Source organism: Felis catus, chromosome B2 (assembly GCF_018350175.1).
Source record: "Felis catus isolate Fca126 chromosome B2, F.catus_Fca126_mat1.0, whole genome shotgun sequence".
NCBI classification, from domain to species: Eukaryota; Metazoa; Chordata; class Mammalia; order Carnivora; family Felidae; genus Felis; species Felis catus.
The window spans coordinates 94,731,965-94,744,337 of NC_058372.1; the positions used below are offsets into that span (position 1 = coordinate 94,731,965).

Sequence of the window (12,373 nt, forward strand, 5' to 3'; positions counted from 1 at the left end):
ATAAATAAGTACTAGGAATATAACGTACATGATGACTATAGTTATCAAATATGGCATAGAGTTTCAAAACTATAAACTATAGTTTCAAATATGGTATATTTGAAAGTTGCTAAAAGAATAGATCCTAAAAATTCTCAACACAAAGAAAACATTTTTAAAATTTTTACTATAAATTTTCGTTTTTGTATTTATATGAGATTGCGGATGTTAACTCAACTTATTGTGGAAATTGCAAAACATGTAAATCAAATAATCATGCTGTAGACCTTAAACTTACACAGTCCTGTATGCCAATTAGATCTCCATAAAACTGAGAGAAAAAAAATAAATTAGGTTCTGATCTGAATTGCTGAAACTGGAATAGGACCAACACAGGTGAAAATAGAATAGTGAGCACCAAAGTCATACTACCTCAAAGAACCTTGGACTTCCTGAAAGTACCTGTAATTTTTTGGTTTTCTACAGGGACAGGGAGAGGACGGTGCCATCCTCCTAGCCCTGGTAGCTTTGTCTCATGAGAAGAGTCAATGACCCTCTTGTGGTGGAGATCTCCCACATGACCTTCATCTCCCTCAGCGAACACGCGTATGGTCATTGGTGTTGCTTGGAAAAAGAAGCAAACTAACACAAAGGGAAAAGGGTTCCAGGATCCACTGTGATCAAAACAAATGGTTTCATAAAGTATAAACAAAATGAGCTCAGACTGCCCAGAATATTCCACTGCTACTAAAGTACAACAGGTCTCCCTTTGCAGAGGCAGTTTTCTAAACAGAGCTCTAAAGTGAGTCCAGTAGGGCTCACACTCTGAACTTCGACAATTATGTGAAATCAAGGACAAAGAAAGGGTTATCAATAATAATAATTTATCAGCGGGAGTGTGTTCTCTACCTTTCAATGTGTCTTGAACCCTTCAAATGGCACCATTGTTTCCTTAGATGGAGCTGGCCAGGCAATCCCTCCCGGGAATCTTTGTTGCCTTCCTTGAAAAACATTGAAAACAAACAAGCCTTTTTCTCTTCCCATAGAGAGTACAAGCAATATTAATGGTTATCTACCTGGGATAAGCACAACAGTCTCATTTTTCCCGACTTGAAAGGGTCATCTGTACTGTCAAGCCCAATTAACTTGTCTTATTCTCACACAAAGAAGGAAGGTTACCAAAAGGCCACATCTTGCCCTACATCTTGGCCGCTCTGGTACAATGGCCTGATCAAAGGCCATCAAAGCATCAAGCCAATAAAGGCAGACCCTGCTTTTTTTGGATACTGGCATAGTGCCACACATGGAAGCCTGTGGGTTCTTACTGAAAGGCTCAGACGCCAAGACAGGATTTTATACATACACAGCCTCCTCCCAATTTTATAACATGGTTATAAATAATTGTGGTACATTTTAAGTGTGTATGGTTAATAAATTAAGGCTCTTAATACAAATGCAATGCAATGTAATTGGGCTTTTCATAAGATAATTATGGGATTTATAAAAAATATTTAAAGTGCACTATAGGCGGGGTGCCTATAATGGGACGGAAGCTTAAAATTGAATGATCAACATCTTCTGTCAATCAAAGACGTCCTTTAAGGAAAAAAGCAAGAATCCACACTCCTGGGGAAATAGGAAGTGTGAGTCAATTATAATTCAATGACTCCGCTGGCAAACTCAGAGTAGGTCCTATATGTGCATATTTGAAGCAGGTCACAAAACTCAAATTACTTGTCTGGCAGTGCTAAAAATCTACTGTACACTCAAATATCTGTTGGTATATTTGGTGCTGTTTCAAATATTTCTAATGATAGAAGGAAGTAAACAAAAAAGTCATTTATTTGTTCTCTTGTTTCTAGGAAAGCTTGACTCTAAGTCACCCTAGATGCTTAGCTACATATGCATGCCAGTGTGGTTCATTTTGATGTTTATGAATTTGAATTTCTGAAGCAAAATTAAATGGGACTGGGATTATTTGATCTAGAGAGAAGGGGAATTTGGCAGGGTTTCCAGATGTCCCATATGGATGGAGTTTGCCAGCAATTCTGTTTTTAAAAGAACACACACACACACACACACACACACACAGTCACTTATATGCACTTACAGACAAAATGTCTGAGTCCAGATTAGACACCACAGGGCATTATTATCAGCATAAGTCTTGTCAAAATACATATCATATTCTCTGGATTTCAATCTGGCAAACATAGCAAGGATGAACATTGACAAGAGTCTTTAAGTATCTAAATATCTTCTGTATAAAGCTGAAAACCAGATTTTAAAAAATACTTCTAAGAATACAAAAGAATAAATGGATTTAAATGAGGTTGGACCAGGAGTACATTCCAGACAGAAGAACTGTTAAACTTCAGAATATATTATCAAGGCAATTCGTGGAGTTGTATCCTCTGGTGGAATGAGGATCTTATAAACAAAACAAGATCATTTTCTCTGATGTAAGTTGTTTGAACATTACTCTGACACGAAAGAGGAATGAATGAAAAAAAAATCATTCAAAGTCTCTCAGAACTTTATAAAGTGCAACTTAAAAATGAAATTTACCTTTCCCTAAATATGTCTGCTTTTTGTTGCTGTTGTTGTTGTTGTTGTTGTTGTTGTTGTTACTACTTTCTGATGGTCCTAACTCAACTGGATAGACTGAGTCATGACCTGAATTTTGATAGTACTTGAACGTATCTTTTCTCTGGTAATGAGATCGGACTTGGAGTTCTGTTGTCTTGAGGCATTTTGGAGATGAAAATTCAATACTTAGAAAGGAGGGAAAGCCAACAAGAAAGAAATGCACCTGGGATTATTACAAGCCACTTTAGCTGCAGTATGGAGGTGGCAAACGGGCATGGTAGAGCTCTGCAGAACTTTGTGCAGAAGCTCTTGGTATTCCTTGGAGCATGACCTGTTGGTCCTTTTGAGCACGGAAAACCCTTAATGTACATGGTAAAGACAAAGAACAAATAGTTGGGTGCAGAAGCTGAAACTAAAACATATTGCTGGGACTCTCTTTGTCTTCTTTCCTTGCCTCTCTCCAAGTTAGTAGGCAGAACTACTGTTCCAGGTAAGCGCCCACACCACGTCTCAATAATTTTAGTAGAAAATTTGTACAAAAGAGGGACTTGTGACCCAACTAATCAGTGGATCTGTCGAACAAATGATTTTAAGAATGACTTTTGGCACCAATGTCTACTCTGGTAGGTAGAATCAGGGTCCCACAAAGATGTACACATCCTAATTCCTGCAACCTGTGAATATGTTACCCTACATGTAAAGGGAAATGAAGGCTGCAGGTGGAATTAAGGTTGCTAATCTGCTGACCTTAAAATAGAGAGATTTTTCTGGATTATTCAGGTAAGTCCAATATAATCACAAGGCACCTTATAAGTGGGAGAGGGAGGCAGTAGAATAGGTTAGAGTGATGTAGTATAAGAATGAATGGACCCACTTTTGCTGGCTTTAGGGAGAAAGGCAGAGGATCTGGATCCAAAGAATGTAGGTGGCTTCTAGAAGTTGGAAAGACAAGGAAACAGATTTTTCTTCTATAACCTTCAGAAGGGAATTCTGCCCTGTCAACATGTTGACTTTAGCCCAGTGAGACCCATGTTAGACCTCTGAAGAACTGCAAAGCAATGAAATTTTCACTGTCTCAAGCCACTAAGTTTGTGGCAATTTGTAACTGCAACCCTAGAGAACCACTATACCTACCCTGCAATTCCACACAACATTCCTCTCACCACACTAAGAAGTCCATCGGAGGAAGAACACCAGACCCATGGTTGTTTAGTAGCCTGTATGCATGTGCCATTCACCCATGGAAATGAAGAGTGTTTGCAATACTCCATTCTTCCATTTCCAAATATAGACACTAATCACCCTTACAGCAAGATATACTTGCCTCTCCCAATTACAACAAAAGCCATCCTCATTGGCCCCTTAATTGGTGTTTTCATGTTCCTTTTGGTCCAGAGCACACACGATAGAAGGTTTTCACATGCGTGATGCACTTTCTTGAGAGCTCTCAGGGTCAGGCTCAAATCCTTATAAGTGGGCTATGACTCCAACTGGATTCTGCTGTGATTCCAACTGGATTCCTTTATTTCTTTTTTTTTTTTTAAATGTTCATTTATTTTGAGAGCGAGACACAGAGAGCGAGTGGGGGAGGGGCAGAGAGAGAGGGAGAGAGAGAATCCCAAGCAGGCTCTGTAGCTGTCACCACAGAACCTGACGCGGGGCTCGGACTCCCCAACTGTGAGAATGTGGCCTGAGCCAAATGAAACCAGTCAGACGTTTAACAGACTGAGCCACCCAGGCGTTCCATGTATTCCTTTATTCCTGATTCAGGATTGGGAACACAGTGAGTGGTGAAATTTATAGAAAAGGCCGTACTAACTTAAACAAAACGCAGATCATGTACAACAGATACCTACAACCTTGCATTCTAATCAGAAAGTGAATAATCATTTAGGACATTTAAGCAGTTGATTTATTTTCTTATCCTTTTAGATTTTTTGCGGGTACAGTGTTGGTTCACTGAATTCACTAATATGTACCAGTGAGAACGAAAAATTATCTTTGTGGAAGGGATAAGGAGCTCATCCACCAAATTATTCCCCAGTTTCCTTTCCTATAAAATAAGAGTGAAAAATTGTGTGCTTTAGCACAAGGAACTGTTGGCAAGGATAGCAATGCTTTTGAGTCATGTCATGTCCTTGGGAAATAAGATACTCCAAGATACGCATTCGGAATACCTCCATCTACCCTTTATTCCTACTACTTGTTACATATTATTACTCTCTCTAGCATTTTTGATTCACTCATAGCTAATGTTTATTGTGTATTTACATGAATTATTCCATTCAACCATCCCATGTTACAGATGAGAAAATGAAGCAAAAAGAGATGAAGAAACTTGCTCTGACCATGAAGTTACCACTTGGTGAAACCAAGATTTAAACCCAGGCTTGTGGGACTTCACAGCCCTAGTTCCTAACCACACAACTTTATCACATCTCAAAGGATGCCCTGTACTTGAGAAGAGATAAGCTTAAGACACAGTGATCTTGCGCAAGATACCTTCACATGGGCAGGTCCTCTTAACCAGGAATGTTCCTAACTTTCTTCTCCACCTACCCACACCCTGCTGAACCCGTTCCATTTCCTTCCCAAGATCTCTTTCCTTACCTCTGCAAGTGGATCTATGAGAATCCAGTACTCATCGTTAGATCCTGTGCAACACCCAGAACTGGCCTTTGCACATAGTAGACAGCTGCTGGGTAATGAAGATCCCCCCGTTCCTCATCTTGGAAGAGAGAGATTGAATCTCTGCTTTCCCGCTTACTGGCAATGTGGTCTGAGATTCAGTGACCTCATCTGTAAAGAAAAAGTAAAAAGAAAAATAAGTAATATTCATCTCACAGATTCGTTATGGAGATAAAATGAGCTGTTGTGTATAAAAGTACTTTGTAAATTAAAGTACCATTCAGATATGAGGGATAATAGGATTAAGTCAAATCAATTTTGTATTGCATTTCTTGAACTAGTCCTGAGATGGTTGAACTGCGTCCAATTTCGTACATGAACACATTATCATGAATGCATTATAGCGCTATTGAGGAAGGCTGCAAGATCAGAATCGTTTGCCCTGGTAAAGAGAAGGCTGAAGTGAGTTTTCAAAACAAACTCCAAGTGTTTGTCTATTCAATAGACAATTGTGAGCAACTCCACGGAGTCCCTGGCCTCAAATTAGAGCAAAAAGGGATTTGGTCCAGACATAAGGAAATGCTTCATGAACATAAAGACTGTGAAACCTACTATTAAGGGAAATTGTGGAGACAAATAACAGCCACAAATAAGTTACTTCATGCTGCCAAATTGACCAAGGAGAAAAAGAAACATGTTTATTTTTCAAAATGTGGAGGTTCTGAAGCAATTAAATATCTTCCCTCACTAAATTGACATATTTTTGGTCTTGATGGCACTATAAAATTAAATTCTTTAGAGGAGGTTTAAAATACAAGACATGGCATCTCTTCTGGGGGAACAAAACACAATGAAGAGGCTATTAAAACTAGAACTATTCAAGACAATGTATTTGTGGACTACTCTAACGACTCGTGTAAAGAGGAAATGGCCCCAGTGAAATTAAAGCCATCCCATATATACCCGTTCTCTCTCCCCCTCAGCTTGCCTCCCCCGCTTCGACAATCACTGTCTGTATTTGAGCATCCACGTCTATTCTGCTGAAGCTGGGGGCCCCAACACCCTTCTTGTCATAGCGAATGGAAGGCAGAGTGGCCCTAAATACTGGTATGGATGTTATGCAGAACAGGTCAAAGCCCTAATGCCCTCATAGGCATAGTTTCTGTTGAGCTATACTTTGTATGAATCTTTCAAAAGGTTGGGGCCTTTCTGTGGCGACTGAATACTGACAGCAAATGTAACCTGAGTCCAGTTAGAGGTCACTGACCGTGCTCCATGCTCTACAATAAGCTTATCGGGGCCATCTCTTGAAATAATAGTCACTTCCAGGTCTCCTTCATCTTCTTCACTCTTTGCTTTCCTCCCTCCTCCCCCACCAAAGCCCACCCTTCCCTCTCAGGCATGGATCCTTCAGCAAGGTTCTCTCTTTTCTTGGGCTTTTCCTGTTGCCATCACAAAGCCCTCAGTGTCCTTTATGAAGTATCTTCATCTAACCTAGAGTCAAAGGCCATTCTTGCCTCAGGAAAAAAAAAAAAAGTTCTAATTTAAATGTTTCCCCCAAAATACAGTTTAAAAATACATGTTAAATACATGTAAATAGGGTATAGTTTTAAAATACATGTTAAATTAATATATGTTGAGGAAAATTGCCAGACTGAGCAATGTCACTTCATAATTGACTTAGGGATTCTGAGAGTGACACGTGTTTCTGTGAGTATGTGGAATCTGTCATGCAAGGCAGTGCTCCTTTGCAGTTTCTGGGTAATTGACTCAGGACTCAATTTTCCTAAAAGATAGAAGTAGATTATACAACAAATGCTGCTATCGAACTCTGCCTAAAGGATTACCAAAATGGACTGGTGCCATCATTGTTCCAGGTTTTAGGACATTTCAGGCACTTCTTAACCTTGAGCAATCACATTCTAAGTTCCAAGGTCACGTGCAAATAAAAATGATCAGCCTTTTATCGTAGCAAATGTAACCGGCTGATCGTCAGAGACAAACTTATCTTTGCAGAGTATTGCCATACTCTTTAAGGAAACTTTATATAGGTATTTTTCATGGCTGGATCTACCTAAGGCAACTGTTTAGAGTTTATTCCAGAGTCATTTATTTGCAGTTTTATTAAGCAGTCTCTTCGCAGGGTGTCTGCAGTGGTAAAGCACCACACTGGACTTGGGGTGAGTGAGACCCAGCCCCTGTGCTCAGTGGTCAGGAAATGCCCTGAGAAAAATGAAGCAGAGTTCTTTACTCTAACGTATGAGACCTAAGTCATCTAGTCCCCAAACCCCTCTCTGCCTGCATCTTCACTGATATTCCTCCGGCTTTGCTGTACTCTAGCCACACAGGTCTCCTTTCTGTTCCTTAAACTTGCAAAGAGTAAGGCCCTCCTCAGGGCCTTTGTCCTTGACAATGGGCCAGCCTGGCAGTTCCAGAGCCATACTCATGGGCTCCTGCCTCACTTCATTCAGGTCTCTGTTCAGATTTCTCCTCCTCAGTGAGGCTCTTCCACCATCCTGAGAGTGTCCCTGTCACTCACCATTCCCTATCCTTGCTTTAATCTTACACACCTTACACACCTTATAGATTTTATTTTATTCACAGCTATGTCCTCAGTGCCTTGCACAGTATCTGGCACTCACTTGGTGCTCAGTAAAATTCACTAATAAATGAACGGATGGATGGGTGTTCAACCTAATAGGGTGATTGGACAGATCCACAGATAACCACATACGATCACTACTAGAAGCCTCATACAATCACTACTGGAAGCTGGAAAACTCAGCAGTTTTCTTGGAAGATTCAAACATAAGCCAGGCACTCCATCTGCACAAGCATTCAACCTAAACAAGTTATATATGTTGGGAATACATGCAATGAGGCTCAAACTTTTAGTTCCCTCCTTTTTGCTAAGTTCTTATCTGAGTAGGTTTAAGCTGAACCCAACTGTGACAACAATTTGATGATCTTCTCTGTGAGAATTTTTGAAACATCTCCAAGGCTTGAGTAAGGCAAATAATATGCCTTCAGGACACTTAGCTACCATGATTCCTGAGAAAGAAGGGTCAGAGAACTAGCTAGCGTTTATTAAGTGCCCTCTGTATTCCATGCACTGACCTGGAGATTTAGAACTTCACTCACGTCTACTGCAGGATTCTTATTATGCATTTCTTGAGAAAGCAATCAATACCAGTAGCCTACGAGTCTACATCTAGCAATTTAGGCATCTCAAGAGGTCCAGAAACATACGTGCTATCTCTTGAAACGACTTAACATATTAGTGGGATGCCCACAACTGCTGTAACCAAGAGCCCATGAAATGCACCTGTTAAATTAGAGAAAAGTTATTTCTTTTTCATGCAACAGCCCAAAGAATAGTGTTCTCAAAGGGCTGGAAAGGCAGCACTGCCCTGCAAGGTCACCCAGGAACCACTGCTCTGCAGGGTCCACCCAGGAACCAGGGCTGTGGGTGTGTTCTGACAATGTCAATATAGTTAGATCCAAGGCGGCTGGTCCAACTGAAGAAGGAAGAAGAAAAGAGAAGGTAAAAAGGCTAAGCGTTGTCATCTTTAAGAAAAGATTGAGGAGTCACACCTGCCACCTTTTCTATCATCTCATTGGTGAGAATTGAGTCACATGGCCACACTTGACAAGCAGGCTGGGAAATATAGAGTCTAGCTGAGAAGCATGTATCCAGTTGAATTTGGAGGCAGTCATCCTACTAAGAAGAAGAAGAAGGGGAGAATCGTTCCTGGAGGATGGTTGGCAGACTTTTACCAAACTAGGTTATTAACTGGTTGAACTTTAGGCCCAAGGAATAAGTCCTCTGGGTGACGTGATGGACATTTGCACATTTTTGCCTGCCTAGAACCTTTTGAACAGCTTTCCTGAGTGTGGAGAACTTCCCACTTTACGGCCCCTGCCACCCCATGAGTAAAGGCGGTAGCTTGTTTTTCCGGCATGTCTTGTAGGTAGGGCCTGAGCATGTAACCCAGGCTCTGCTCACCTGACACTGTGCAAAGACTTCAGTTCAGAGCAAGCAGCATGAGGAGCTTTGCGGAATCCATTTTCAGGTGGGGGTGGAAGCCGAGGCATTTGATTTGGGGACAGCAGTGGCACTGTTTCTGGTGTCGGTTACTTAAGCACAGTTAACTAAGAAGAGGAAGTTTGGTTGCTCATGGCCAATTAAAAGAGTTTCCTTGCCAACTTTGGACTTGGTTTGGATTTGCTCTGCTTTTCTGTGTAGTCAGAACACAAACAGAAACTGTATGTTTATTATTCCCCTCGGGCTCTTCCTAGAGGTAAGGGTTCTAACTTGGGATGGGGGTTTTGGTTAACTTTTTAATCAGCTGGGTCCTGGTAATGCTTTTGTGGGATGAAAGCTCTACTGGTATCTCAGTCATCACGGACAATGAATCAATTTAGGACGTTGAGTGAGGTTTTTTATCTTCAGAGATTAAGGCAGGAGTTTCTGAATAATTTTTTTTTTTTTTAAAGATCTTGCTTAATTAAAGGGCTTCACTAGATTGTGTTCGTCGTTGTCAGAGAGCCTCACCTCTGGCTGTTATTGCCTGGGTCAAACTTCTTCTCGTCCCTCAGCTTTGCACTAGAAAAGGGCTCTTTCTCAGCCACGGCTGCTCATACCTCTTGCCAACTAGCACAAGTTGGACAGAATGTTAAAGATGACTCAGAATACATACCTGGGGTGGGAAGATCTAAGGACTCTCATTATGTTCTGTCTTGTTTAATTTATGTTTTTTCATAATCTATGACTACTATTCCCTTTGAATCTTCCATAGATTCTAGTCATAGGCCAGACTCATAACTCAACCCAAATTATTGAACATAAGAAGCATAGTAAGCATTAAATACATATTGGTTAAACTGAATTAAATGAGATTGAAATATACCACCAAGACATAGACCTCTAGGGATTGCTTGATTGCAAAAGCCAGAAACCTACATGACGAGCTAAAGCCAAAAAGGGAAATTTACTGCAAGGATACATGGATTTCTTTAGGAGGAAAATGAAAGGCAAGTGGAAACTTACCAGGAATGAGGGAGAATGCTCTTAAAGGTGCTAAGTTTGCTCATTTCTGAAAATTAGCTCTATTGTTCTCTCTCTTTCCAGACTGACTTTTCTGACTTCTCAATGTAATGACAGAAAACAGCATTCCCAACCTCATGTGAATTCTTGCAAGTGCTCAGTATATGTCAACTATAGTTACTGTGTTTCCATCACATGCAACACCTGGGCACTGGCTTTCTTTCAAGTGCCGGATAGACATCATTGTCAAGCAGAATTCTTTCTCACTGACCTTGGATGTTGTCTCACATTCTTCTTCTTCTTTTTTTTTTAAATTTATTTATTTTTGAGAGCGAGAAAGACAGAGTATGAGTGGCGGAGGGGCAGAGAGAGAGGGAGACATAGAATCCGAAGCAGGCTCCAGGCTCTGAGCTGTCAGTACAAAGCCTAATGCGGGGCTCAAACTCACGAACTGTGAGATCATGACCCGAAGTCAGACGCTTAACCCACTGAGCCACCCAGGCGTCCTGTCTCACATTCTTTTAAATATAGAGCTCCAGATAGCCATGGCAACAACTGGTAATAAATGTTTGAGAATGACCATCTGTGTTCTAATTCCTCTTTCACAGGATAGTCCTCTAAATATTTTAAGGTAGTTAAAGGGTCTTCAGTGATTATGTTGCTCTAACACTCAGTATCTATAATTCTTTGAGTTATATGACATGGTTTTGAGCCTCCCTTGCTCTCTTAGTAACAGTGGAGTTGTACCAAACCTCATTTAACTTACAGAAATTCAGTGATATCTGTGTTGCACCAAACAACAACAATTAAGTGTTGATGGTGGGGGGCAGGGACTGAGTGGCTTAGTACGTTGAGCATCCAACTTGGGCTCAGGTCATGATCTCACAGTTCATGGGTTTGAGCCCCGCATCAGGCTCTGTGCTGACAGCTTCGGATTCTGTGTCTCCCTCTCTCTGCCCCTCCCCCACTCGTGCTCTGTGTCTCTCACTCTCAAAAATAGATAAACATCAAAAATAAAAAAAAAAAGGGGGTTGGGGGAAATTCCTTTATCCTCCCTCCCTATTTACACTCGAACGAGAAAAAGGGAATCCATAGACAGCATACACAGGGCAACAAAAGGAGTTAATTTTTGGCTGTTGTTCTTTACATGACCCAGGTGCTGGCAATGTAAAGTCAATTCAAGGAATTCCAAAGGTAAAGTTGACCATATGTGATTTGTACTGTGGTGACTTTAGAACTCGTACCCCACTGTCTTCTCTTCTGAAGGTGGTCCTACTTGCTTTTCTTTCACCTAGAGAACAGTCTTGAGAATTTGAAGCAGGACTTCCAATGTGGTCTTTACAGAGAAGACAATGTAGTTCTCACCTCATCAGTTCTAATTTTACATATGCAGCATCTCAGCAGTATGGGGCTCACTGAACACCAGAAGTCCTGCCACTCTTCACATTTGCTGCAATAAAACCCAAAATAATGTGCCTCCTCGTAACATGAATGCAAATACAGTGCATCAGGCCAGCTTCTGTTCTCATTAACCTTGCATTATCTTACCCCACTAGGTAAAAATCATACTCCAAGGGTGTGCTTGTACTATAACTTACAAGATAACTCAAGGAAAAGCACACTGAAGGGGGCACAGTATCAGGAAAATACTCAGCAAATGTTAGCCTCTTCCACTCTCAGCAGCTGCTTCATGACACATAGGTGAACGTCTTTGCTCGAATCACTAGTATTTTTTGTTATTGTTTCTGGTCCATCATCCAAGGCTGCCCCGGTCTTTCTGGTCCAGGTCCCACCATCTAATCTGTTTGCTCTTCCTCCCTGGTTTGCCTGCTTCTCACTTGCCAACTGACTTCTTGACAGCATTTTCTTACCTTTTCACATGTTCAAACTGGGTGGGAGATGGAAAGGTAGCACCCACCTGGAGCAAAGTGCAATACTGGTAGTTACACACTTCTCTCACGCTGTTTTAGAGTGCCACGTGGTTAAAAACATTATAACATGTTATTTAATGATTTTTAAAAAAATCACACGTGTTGAAATAACTTTCTAGGCTCAAGATGCAGATGCTCCTGCCCAGGGCTCTGTGTCAACAAACTGAGACTTTGATAACTTTTCTGTCCCTGTAAATGT

At 40.9% G+C, this 12,373-nt stretch overlaps 1 long non-coding RNA gene across 1 annotated transcript in view; it reads right to left on the minus strand.

Moving 5' to 3' along the window:
- Positions 1–4,998: 4,998 nt before the first annotated feature.
- The window catches only part of LOC123385494, a 440,186-nt gene continuing 432,811 nt past the window's right edge, over positions 4,999–12,373 (minus strand). The window contains exon 5 of the long non-coding RNA XR_006598130.1: positions 4,999–5,367. This is a non-coding gene — a long non-coding RNA (uncharacterized LOC123385494). The remainder of the gene's footprint in view (positions 5,368–12,373) is intronic.